Source organism: Clarias gariepinus, chromosome 22 (genome assembly GCF_024256425.1).
Source record: "Clarias gariepinus isolate MV-2021 ecotype Netherlands chromosome 22, CGAR_prim_01v2, whole genome shotgun sequence".
In the NCBI taxonomy this organism is placed as follows: domain Eukaryota; kingdom Metazoa; phylum Chordata; class Actinopteri; order Siluriformes; family Clariidae; genus Clarias; species Clarias gariepinus.
The window spans coordinates 26204305-26216212 of NC_071121.1; the positions used below are offsets into that span (position 1 = coordinate 26204305).

The following is an 11908-nucleotide window of genomic DNA, read 5'->3' on the forward strand; positions in this document are numbered from 1 at the left end:
GGCACTTCAAACTATTTACACAGCACAGCAAATTATTAGTGTAACATCAATCAAAATAAAATTAAGTTGTAACAAAATCTGAAATAAAGTAAATATAATCAGGACATTTGTAAAATTGTGGTACTTAGATAATTGGGATACAAATCGTCTCGGTACCTGGGTATCATGATGATATCGTATTGTCCCTGTCAGGTCGTATCCGAATCTGTAATCTTATTTATTAAGAAAGCAAAGTAGTCAAAATCTCATCAAAGGCCGTTCCAGCCTCCCAACACACAACCTTGAGATTTCTAAATTAAAAGGTCCTATATTTACCCATTTACATTTTACACACTTAGTGTGTGTGTTAGTGCTCCTTGTAAAATGTCCTTCAGCTGAAACTTTCTTTAGTTCACTCCTTCTCTAAATGCGCTGTTTTAGTGTCTATGTAAATGGGTTACTGCTAAGCCACGTGGCTAAAGAGAACAGCAGAGCTGAGCAACAAGTCAGGGGAGCAAAGCTTCTTATATAAGGTCACACAGTGGGAAAACACAAATGCGGCCAGTACAAACATGGAAAAAGTCACGTCTAAAAAGTATGTTATGGATAAGGGGGCCCTTAAAAACAAAAACAAAAATGCCCCCCCAAAAAGTATTTAAACGTGTTTTTTTTTTTTTTGCTACATTTTGAAATGCTCGGATGTGAGGGATTGGATCTCGGTAGACAAAGCTAACCTTTTAAACTTGGATTTTTTTAATATGTTTTATAAGACGCGTGTCACGATGAAAATGTGAAACTGCCACTCTCGTCCCACAGCGCGCAGCGTCCCGGATGAACCCCGACGACTCGGATCGCTCGAGTGTGCAGAAACCGAACCTGGCGTGATCTTTTCTAAACAACCCCTGTGTTTCACTCCGACACTTGCGACCGACCCTGTGAGAACGCCTCGATGCGTTTTTCTTTCTTCTTATGCTAACGAGCGCTGTTCTGTATCACTGCCCGAAAGCGTTTCCCCCAGGGTTCCAGCGACTTACAGTTTACAGGTCAGAGTTATTTCGCCTTAGTGTTGTTTTTTTTAGATTGAAAAAAACATCATTAGCCTCAGTGAAGGACATGTTCCCCATAATTAACTGCTGTGTCTAAATAATACCTGCTTTAAAGCAAATCGCGCTTCCTCTTATCGTCGCTAAACCATACGCCAGATGTTTTTGCTTAAGAAAGCACTTCATATTTCGCCCTGATCATGATAGCAGTGTAATTACTGTATAATAAGGTCCTTTATTAGAGTTGGATTTGCATGGAGATTGTACATTATAGCTAAGTAGGGATAAGTAGGTCAGAGTTTCATGCTAGTCGAATGATCTTCGATCCAGAGACTGTACGAGTTGAGTCGAAGGTCAGAAACGGCAGCGTCTCAGTGCAGTAAGCTTATTCTGAAACAAGACTTACCTTGTACCTAATTTTTTTTATTATCACTATATATTATTAATGACTAAATGTTTAAACAATAAATAAAATAATACCCGAGTTGTAAATAACATTGTATAGACTGAACGCACTTTCTCAAAACAAATATATTTTACTTCCAGAACTCATACAAAGGTCGTGCACATGTTAAAATATCGCATTTATTCGGTACTGTACAAAAAATCTATTATATATTTAATACTTTATGGCAAATACTGATATATTTAAATCTGTAATAGTTTCTATAGTAACCACTCATTTATACAGTAGGTATTTCTAGAGAGCACTAATAATGTCATTGTTTATATGTATAGCTGGGAATACGAGGTATTTACAAGGGTAAGTCAAAAATTATCCGCACTCTGGTTACATTAAAACTTCTGTTGGCCGCACTTTCTTATCAGCGCTTTACGTTCAGGGCTCCTGTCTCCCCAATCACTGCTGTGCAGGTGTCAACGCGTCAGTTTATTTGTAACTGTGATACGCGCAAAAATGGACTTGTGATTTGCATGAAAGAAAAGCAGCGTGCAGTAATTTATTAAATGTTTTTTGTGATCTGAGGACAGGATCAGAATACCTGGTACTGTTATAAGACTTTGTGTGCAGTATGAAGAAAATGTTTTGTCACGAAAAAGTGTTTGAACAGATCCAAGCGCACTGAGGGCACTGGGGGGGGGTACACCCTTGGCACCCTGCAGACACTCACTCACACACTATCGGCCATTTTCAGAACAGCATTTACCCTACTATGCAAGTCTTCGGATTGTAAAACCAGCATGGGAAGAACATGCAAACTCCACGACTCCACTCCCTGGACTCTAACCGGTACCCCACCTTAGCTGCTACCAAAACCGATAACTTTTTTGTCAATAACCTGTTTTGTCTTAAAGACCTTCCCTTACAATAAACTGATCAAAACGCCTCCTCCTCGTCTCCTCGCGTGACCTTCGTCCTTCAGAACTTAAGCGCAAGCTGCTTCGAAAGACGCCGAAATACCTCGTCCCATATGATGTCTTTCCTTCCCCTGAAACAACCCTGGAGGAGGGCCAGGAGTGCTTAGTGGGCCAGCTGTTGATGAAGAAGGGGCTTAAGAAGATTCCGGATGAGACAGCGCTAGAAGCTAATTAGCCAGCCGATGCGGTTTAAGCGCGACTTTGGAAGTCGGTGTTGGGAATTCTGGTCTGAACAGTGAACTGATTAATTAGGGTTACAGCGTTCATGTCGGAATTAATTAAAGCGCTGGTTCTCGACTCCGGCCCCAGAGCACCGAATGCCCTGCACATTATAGTGTTTTCTCTGCTTTATCACTAACACGTCAGGTCAGTGAAAGGCTGTTAGTGAGCTGATTAGTTAAATCAGGTTTGCTAGGTGCTGAGTAAAAAACTCAAACACGCAGGAAGAGCCTGTGAATTAAAGCACGAGGGTGAAAATTGTGGATTAAAATGAAAGTGAAAGTATAGCCGTCGTAACAGAACCTCAGACCCCGTGAATGAATTCCTAATAAGTTGAGATCTGTTCAAGCACCACTGCGACCAAATCACCTCAAAATTAAGAATGTTTGTCTGTTGATGAGCCAAACAGAAAGACCTGGATCAACATAAGCAGCTCAGAAAGGAGGAAAACCCAGCATTCCTTTCATTCTGAATTAGCAGTGTAGAATGTTGTTACGCCTTTATCAGTGAAATTCTTTCTTCGCATATCCAATCGTAACTGGCCTCAGAGCGCCGGGAGCAGATAGGGTTAAGGGCCTTGCTCAAGTGCCCAACAGTGGCAACATTGTGGAGCTGGGGCTCGAACTACTAACCCTTCGATCAGTAACTCAAAGCCTTAGCCCTCTGAGATACCACTGACCTAGAAATAGCCAAAGCACTGAGCCAAACACACACGCATACACTCACACAGAGGTTAATAAGACACCAGTGAGACTAATTAAGAGCAGGAGGTGGACAAACTGGAAGCAGGTTCTCTTAGTGACCAGGAGAGAGCCTAAGATCTGAGGCGATGTGCCCCTAGAGAACGTCTGAGCCAGGCGAGGTTCCTGAGGTTTCCCGGCTGCATGGAAACTCCGCAGATCAGGATCCAGGAACGCAGCTCAACCTTGAGAAAAATGGCATCACATCAGTCGTCTCTTCAGTCGTATATGATCATTAGGTAATGGCAGGTTATTGGGACAGAGGCTAGTTCTGGGCTAGAGACGGTGTCTCAGAAAGAGAAGAGATTTTAATAGCTCCTTTCTGTTTGGAAAAAGTTCTAATAAAAACAGGATGTTCTTGCGCGTCTTTATTCCGTCCTGCAGTAAAATATCTAAAGCTAATGTCTCTTATAGAAACCACTATGATGATAAAACATCGCAAGTTATCAGTCGTAGATGGTTGCATTAAAATGTGCTCTGTCTCCAGAAGATGAAAAAAAAATCATGATTATTAATTTCCTCGTAGCTTCATAGCTTTTATGCCACACATTCAGAAAAATCAGACATTTTGTTATTATTTTATATAACCCTCATAAACTCAGGTATAAACAAATAAGCATCACAGATCTGCAGAACCAACTTTACACAACCTTTCAGGCCCATAAACCTAAATCTTAAGCACCACCGAGGAAACTGTGTATTATGGCAAAAGCTCAAGATAGCTCACACACACACACCTGTCCGTGCCGGGCCGGTTTGTGTGTGAGAGGGTGTGTATCGCTCAGGATGTTCAGTGATTGCATTTGCTCTTTGTGCCGTACTCCATAATATGTCTGGGGCTGAATCACGCTATTGTGTGTAAAGTGTGAAGAGTGCGGAGTCCTCGCGCTTCCTGTCAGCACTGCGCCGAGACCGTGTTATCTCTGCTTCGGATATCAGGACGAGTGAAGATCCTTGTCTGAGACAATAGCCCATGCCAGGATGAGCATGCACACACACATACACACATACATGCACACACATATATATGCACAGGGCACTCAGTCAGGATTACACTGTGGCACTATTTACAGAAACATGATATTATTGGATGTATACTGTACAGTACGCTCAGCAGCCTCTTTATTCAAAGTGTTCTCCTGCTGTTGTGGTTTATCTCCCTCAGAAGTGTGTGTTCTGACGTGCTCTTTTGCTCAGTACGGTTAAAAAGACTGGTTCTATTTGTGCTCTGTGCCGTTCATGAACGTTTTTTGTTTTTTGCACCATTCTAAAAAAAAATTTTTTAACATGTCCCTAACATATACAAATACAGATACGAATATAAGATGTAGTATTCGAGGTGTGCTTGGACTGGGATCGAGGAGGAAAAAAATCACTCAAGTGAAGGGTTTTTACTTTTGTGTCAAAACGAGAGTTTAAGTTACACTAGGGTTAGAAACTATAATAATAGGACATTTTGGTTGGTTAGAGGAGATTTGGGCTCTCAACCCACCCACTTTGGTTTAAATTCAAATACAGATCCTGGATATTTGAAGCCCTAAACAGGCACAGATACTTTTTGTGTTACACCCCTTACTCATATACAGATAGTCCCCGACTTATGAACAAGTTCCGTTCCGGGAGCACGTTTGTAAGTCGGATTTGTTAATAAGTCTGACAAAGTGACTCTTTTACACCTCTGACACAAATATACAATATAAAGGATACCAATCCACTTGACTAAATCTCTGTCCCCTTTCCCCACACTGCCATCATGTCGCCAAAAGCCGTAACCGCGCCTAAGGAAATGAATCTCACAGTGAAATGTAACAGTGTTGTCTCTGCGCTCTTAAATCGCGAGGGGAATCCCGGATGCTATTTTGTCTGAGAGCCGTTTTTCATTGTATTAGACTGTGAACTCTGTTTTGTTGTGGATTTTCTAAAATTGTATAAATTAGGATTATTCATTAGTACAGCTTTAGATTAAAGACATTTTCCATCATTGTGCTCCCGGAGTGAATCATTGAAACCAGTTAGGCCGACTTCCGCACACACACACACACGTATCTGTGAAAAATTGTAACTGGAATCTTCGTAATTCATTCTGATCATTTTGATTTATACACATTTACATTTCACACAAACTTCCATAATTTCTTTTGATTGTGTAAAGCTGCTTTTCAACAATGACAATGGGTAAAAGCGTTATACTGTACAAATAAAATTGAAGTGAATAAAATTTAAATGGATTTCAATAAGTCTACGTGTATAGTGCAATGTTTCCCACAGGTCTGAAATATACTTGCCGCACAAAAGTGTACCTCTACTTACTACTACTAACAAATACGAATACCTTTTAGCCCAAAGTTTGATTCATTTGAAATTTTTTATTAATTTCAGAGATCCAACCTAAGTATACTCCATGTGTGGGAAACACTGTAACTGTTTGTTTACTGATTTGCTAAATTTAAAGGGCATCTATTATGCAACATTCAGTATTTGGTCAAGCAAACCAGAATCTTCCTCCTATGTGACCTCATATGTATAAGACCAAGGTTGTTCCTCTGTAGTAGCTCATAAATTTAGACACTGAAACGGTAATTTTGGAGGGGGAGTGAAACAGCTGGAGCATTCACACATACACACTCACACCCACACTTTGGGGAGCTCTGAGTAAACGTGTGTTAAGTTGTCAAAAATATATTAAAACACAGGACCTTTACTTCCTTATTCTGGTTTATGTATAGTATATACAGTAATATCCAAGTTCAAGCAAGTGACAGGCATCACATGCAGGAATATTTGCGAGGACAAATAAAAGCGATGAAGGAAACGTGGTAAGAACCGACAGCGATGGCGACAGCAAGAGCGCGGAAGCCCCGCGAGGTTTGCGGATCCGCGCAGATTAACATGTTACGGCAAACCGAGCGGATACGGTGATAATAGACGAGGAGTGGAGAGCAGCGGTGGTGATAGCGCTCACAGTCCCAAGCCATTGCGACATTTAAAAGCTGGAATAACACGTGTACAATCATGTCAAAGTGCTATAACTGAACCCCGGTCCAATTAATACCTGCTTAGTGCTTGGGGGGTAAAACACTGCACAGACGGGCAGTTTGGCCGATGTAAAGGATGCAAAGGAAATAGCATCAGGATCATAGCCATGGCACATAAACTCCTCTGAAATAATTTTTCTTGACATAGCTGTCAAGCTTACGATGCTCATGAGGAATTTATATTTATAGCTACTATAAGATAAGCGAGAACAGGAAGTAACTTCTCGTCTCCTGTGTATTAAATGCAACTATAAAGGGATAAATCAAGTTATTTTGTGTTGCTGTTGGTAAAACGGTCCCTCATTGGGAAATTTCTTATACGTGTGTAGTGTTATTGGGAACTAACATCATCAACACTGATCATTTCCCTATTACTGCACCCTCTGAGGTGGTTTTATTCCCTGCTCACTGGTTAGGAAATAAATGTGAAGCGGCGGTATCGTCCTGACTGTCACACTGGCGAGCTGCCAGCTCCTCCAAACCCACTGAGCGAGATGGGTGAAATTTTTTTCCCTCTCTCTCTCTCTCTCTCTGCAGGCTGCCAACACATTTTGCCAAATTGGAGAACAAGTTAGTCTTTTTTTCTCATGAGCCCTTGTTATAACCAGGAAGGTGACCATAGCTGGCATTGGATGGTGCTGACGGCGGTGAAGATATCACTTCGCCGAGGAGCAGGGAACTGGTCTCGTAGGTCACGAATCCATCCAGGCAATTTCCAATTCAGGCCATGTCCATGGTCTGGCATCCATTACTGCGTTAGTATCGGCTCCAATTCCATTTCCTCACTGTTGACAATCGGTCCCTGAGACGTCGATCTTACACTGATTTTTAAACTCTTATAGCAATAATCTTTCCTGGTTTATCAGGTACCTCACAGACAGTAGGATGGTCCCAGATATCCCAATTGTCTTGATTGAAACTTCATCGGTTTCTTCCCGGACGTCCGAGCCTTCCTCAGCGAGGTCTTCAAACCTAATCCATAATCGATGTGAACAGAATGATGTTACTCTGAGAGCGCTTTCTACTGTGAAAACCAGGCTACGGCTTCCCATCTAGCCATTAAAGATGTTCATGGTGGAGACGATGATCTGCCAGGGGCCCGTTTGCCAGCCGAACGCTTAGAAAAGAAAATCAGCAATAAGCTTGAAGACGTGAAAAAGATGTTACAATCCTCTATGATGCTGTAGTGAAGAAAAAATATCCGAGATCACACGTCAATTAGCGAGAATTGCTGAAAACAGACTTGTTGTCAAGGCGACAGGTCTGTAAGCGCAAACCTGGTCAGGAGCAGCTTATATAACGTAAGCAAAAAGGCATCTTCTCCTGTCATGAATTTTTTTTTTTGCTTTTTCGGAAAAAGCTGGTCTTTCATCCTGGTCATAGTGGATCTGGAGACAATCTTGGTGACCGTCAGGGCTTAATGAAATTCAGAGTTCAGTCCACATGTAATGTAAAACACATTATGGGTATTTAGTGCACCAAATCTGCTTACTGCATGTGGGTGGGAGGAACATAGGAACCTTAAAGGAACCAACATGAGCCTGGGGAGAACATGTGGAGAAGCATCTCATGCAGTCAAGTCTACTATTATGGAAAACGAATGAGCTTCTCACCAATCACAACAGAGCATCCAACAGTGCTATGGTACCATATAACCTACAGTAGAGTGCTATGAAAAAGTATTTGTTTTTATGGGGTGGTATTTGTTTTTATGGGGTATATCACAAATGAATGACATCATTAAACTAACGTTTATGTTACGGAAGGCTGCCCAGAGTAAATAGAACATGCAGTTTTTAGATGATTTGTAGCATGGTTAAGGCAGGGTCTATTTAAGCGATTTCTTGATTCAACGGGCCTGGCGGTAATCAGGCCAGGGTGTGAAGAGTAAAATCTAACTTAGCTTTCCAAAAAATGTGGTTAATCACAACTCATTTGTTATTTAGCGAAGTGTGGTGGGGGCAATTACTTTTTCACACAGGGCCTGCTGGGTTTGGACAGGTTTTTTTCCTTTAAAAATCAGGGAATACTTTTTTCACAGCACTGTATGTCGTGATCTTTGTGCACTATCAGAAGCTCCTTGGCTTCTCCAGCTGAAGAGATTCACAGGGGGACGCCTCTGCACCAATCTGTCTGAGCGGAGCTGTCTTTTGATTGGCTCCTCAGCTGTCAGTCATCTGCCTGGAAACTTTTAACTGCAGCAGCTGGATCCAGAATCAGCAGCTGAAACTCGCGTCAAATTGAAGAAGAACAACAACAAGAAACCTGCTGAGGGACTCAGTTATCCCAGGGGACCAGCTGGGCCTGGGCCAAGTGCAGGCCATCTGAGGGACACGCCCGCTAAACACCAGCTCAGCCTGGCAGCTGGTGGAGAGGTAAGGCTGAGACATCGAGCTCGAAGGATACAGAGGACATGGGATGGAGACAGAAGGAGAGAGAGAGAGACACGGAGAGAGATTGCTAAACATGCTTATAATTTAGCTTTAATTTACACATCCTGTAGACGATTTTCAAGAGAATAAAAGAAAGAGAGAGAAAGAAAGAGGGTGAGAAACTGTGACAGAGAGTAAGACAAAAAAAGTGGGTGAGAATGGAAGGAGAGACAAAATGAGAGAAAGAGAGAGAGAATAAATTAGAAGGGTAAGAGAGGAAAAAAAAACGAGTGGGGTGTAAAAAGAGAGATGAGAGACAGAAAAAACAAAAATACAGTAAAAATGACAGCGTAAGACAGAATAAGATAAGAAGAAGAATGAAAATAAGAAGAAAGTGAGACAGAAAATTGAAACAGGGAGTTTTATAGAAAATGTAGGAAGGCGGAAGTGTGAAAGTAAGACAGAAAAGGGTGCAAGTAACGCAGACATTTAGAGAGACAAAGAAAGATTAAAGACTAAGAGTGAGACGAAAAAAGAGACAGACAGAGAGAGAGAGAGAGAGAGAAATGGCAGGAGACAAACAGAGAGTGAAACCAGAATATAGATGAAAAGAGAGTGAGACACACAGAGAGAGCTTAAAGTAGAGAGAGTGAGACAGAGAGAGCGAGAGAGAGAGAGACAGAGAGAGAGAGCAGTATATCTTTCTCATTCAGTGAGTTATGGCTCTGCTGTAGTGGAGGACGTGACCTGCTTGATATTATGCCAGCACATTAACACACACACACACACACACACACACGCACACATGCACGCGCACACACACACACACACACTCTCAAAGAAACACATGACAGATCACACACGTTTGTCTTACTGTCTTATACAAATGAGACGTCTCAGTGTGTAAGGGAATGCCATAAAACACTGCACTGTGGGGTGAGACAGGACCGAGGCAGAGGACTAGACAACTGACACAGACAGACAAGAGAAACCGAAAGATAGACATGAAGGAAGACAGGGAGACGGACAGACAGACAGATAGATAGGCAGACAGACAGGTACACAGACAGAGAGAGAGAGACAGGTACACAGACAGGGAGGGAGGCAAACAGACTGACAGACAGAGCGACAGAAAGGCAAATTCAGAAAAACATCTACAACCGTTTTCATCTGTGATGGACAGACAGAAAGACATTTGAGCAAGGTGTGTGTGTGTGTGTGTGTGTGTATGTGTGTGAGCAGTAGTGTATAGCTACGGGCCATGACCCCATCCATCAGGTTTGTTTGGACTTTTCCATTTAGTTTCTAATCATGGTGGTGGGAAAAACAACCGAAAGAAGAAGAAGAAGAAGATGGAGGAAAAAAAGAAACTTGCCAGCTCTTCGTCCTTAGCAACAACATGACACCAACTTTATAACAGCCCCCCCCCCACACACACACCAGAAAAACCTCTGTGTAACGACTGTAATAACATCACTCATGACATATACAGTACAAAAAGTGCTGTTAATATTAACCATGCACTTAGCCCCACCCACAACCCCACCCCAGCACCGCCCCTAACTCCACCCATTCACTCATAATAAACCGTGTTGGTTCTATAGGACTGCTGTGAAGGTTGTAGAGGTGGAGAGCTACAGTGTGTAGATAGATAGATAGATAGATAGATAGATAGATAGATAGATAGATAGATAGATGTAGAAAGAGAGTGCATTGAGACATCTGTAATCTAGAAGATAGATTTCAATAGATTGAGAGAGAGAGAGAAAAGAGTCTCCATATAGAGAAAGAGACTCAGAGAAAAATTATAGATAGATAGATAGATAGATTTACTTTTTTGAGACATTAAAATGCAGATAGGTAGAAGATGAGAGACAGAGAGAGAAAGAAATGATAGATAGATAGATAGATAGATAGATAGATAGATAGATAACTTCTCCCTCACATCTTCAGCAATAATAATAATAATAATAATAATAACAGATGTGTGTATATAGAATCTGAACCGACCTGCGCGTGCGTGCCCGCCGGTGAACCCGCTGCTCGAGCCCAGTCGCGCGTGCCCTTCCCTCATCCGGTCATCTCGGACACGTAGAGCGCACGAGCGCGCCTGGACTCACGCGCCCGCGCGCTGTTGCTCATTGACGCTGCGGGTTTGTTGCTGTTGTTTTTTTTTCTGATTCTGGTTTATGATGATGATGATAATAATAATCCCCGTGAGTGAGTGAGTGAGTGAGAGCGTGAGTGAGTGAGTGAGTTGCGGTTCAGCTCCTCGCCGACGCGCTCCGTATTTTCAGCCCGGCGTGATGGTGGTGATGATGATGATGATGTTTTTTTCTTCTTCTTCTTCTTCTTTCTCTCCGTCAGACGCGCGCGCAGCACTCACCGACGGGTCCTGTGTCCTGTGTGTGCGGTGCTGGTGTTCTTCACATCCTGCCGTTACATTCCCCTCGTATCCGTGACCGAGCGCGAGCGAGTGACCGCGCGCAGTGACTCACTGACTGCGACTGGAGGCGCGCGCGCGCCGTTTACCGGGGAAGCGTCACCCCCTGCTTCCGCCCGCGCGCGCCGGTGAGACAGAGCCGCGCGCTACGCCGCCTCTATACTGCTGATGATGGGAGGGAGGGGGGTGAGTGTGTGTGTGTGTGTGTGTGGAGCACCGGGGAAAATAACGCAACAGCAGCCGCGATATTCCGCGAAATCGGTTAAATCGTCATCGCGGCTCTGATGATCAGTCCGCATTAATTAACTATTGAGTTAATCGATTAATTAATGAATTAACCACATGAAGACATTCAGCTGAGGTTAATTACCCAATGACCGTGTTGTTAGTCATTGACCCAGGCAACCTGGTTCGGAATTCTCTTATCTGATTGTGGGTTTTTTTTCTGTGCATTAATTAGATTTCTATAATCAAACGTTTGTATTAATGCATTCATCATCCTTATTGTTACCATAGCAACAGCTCATTGACACAGATGCAGGCTCTGCACATAAAGATTTTTTCATTTTTAATGTAAGGAGTCTCCAGTGTCAGTGCTATGTAACAGCTTCGTCCTCAGGAAAGGAGGAGGTTCTGCATTGGGGAGGCGTTCCAAATTCTGTGTGTGTGTGTGTGTGTGTTTTAATTAAGTTAAAAGGAG

General features: G+C 42.6%; 1 protein-coding gene across 3 annotated transcripts in view; it reads right to left on the reverse strand.

The window, feature by feature from the left end:
• The window catches only part of dlgap4a (discs, large (Drosophila) homolog-associated protein 4a), a 115614-nt gene extending 104732 nt beyond the window's left edge, over nucleotides 1-10882 (reverse strand). For all 3 annotated transcript variants that reach the window (XM_053482663.1, XM_053482664.1, XM_053482662.1), the window contains exon 1: nucleotides 10776-10882. The gene's annotated coding sequence lies outside the window, so the exon portion shown is untranslated. The remainder of the gene's footprint in view (nucleotides 1-10775) is intronic.
• Nucleotides 10883-11908: the final 1026 nt, after the last annotated feature.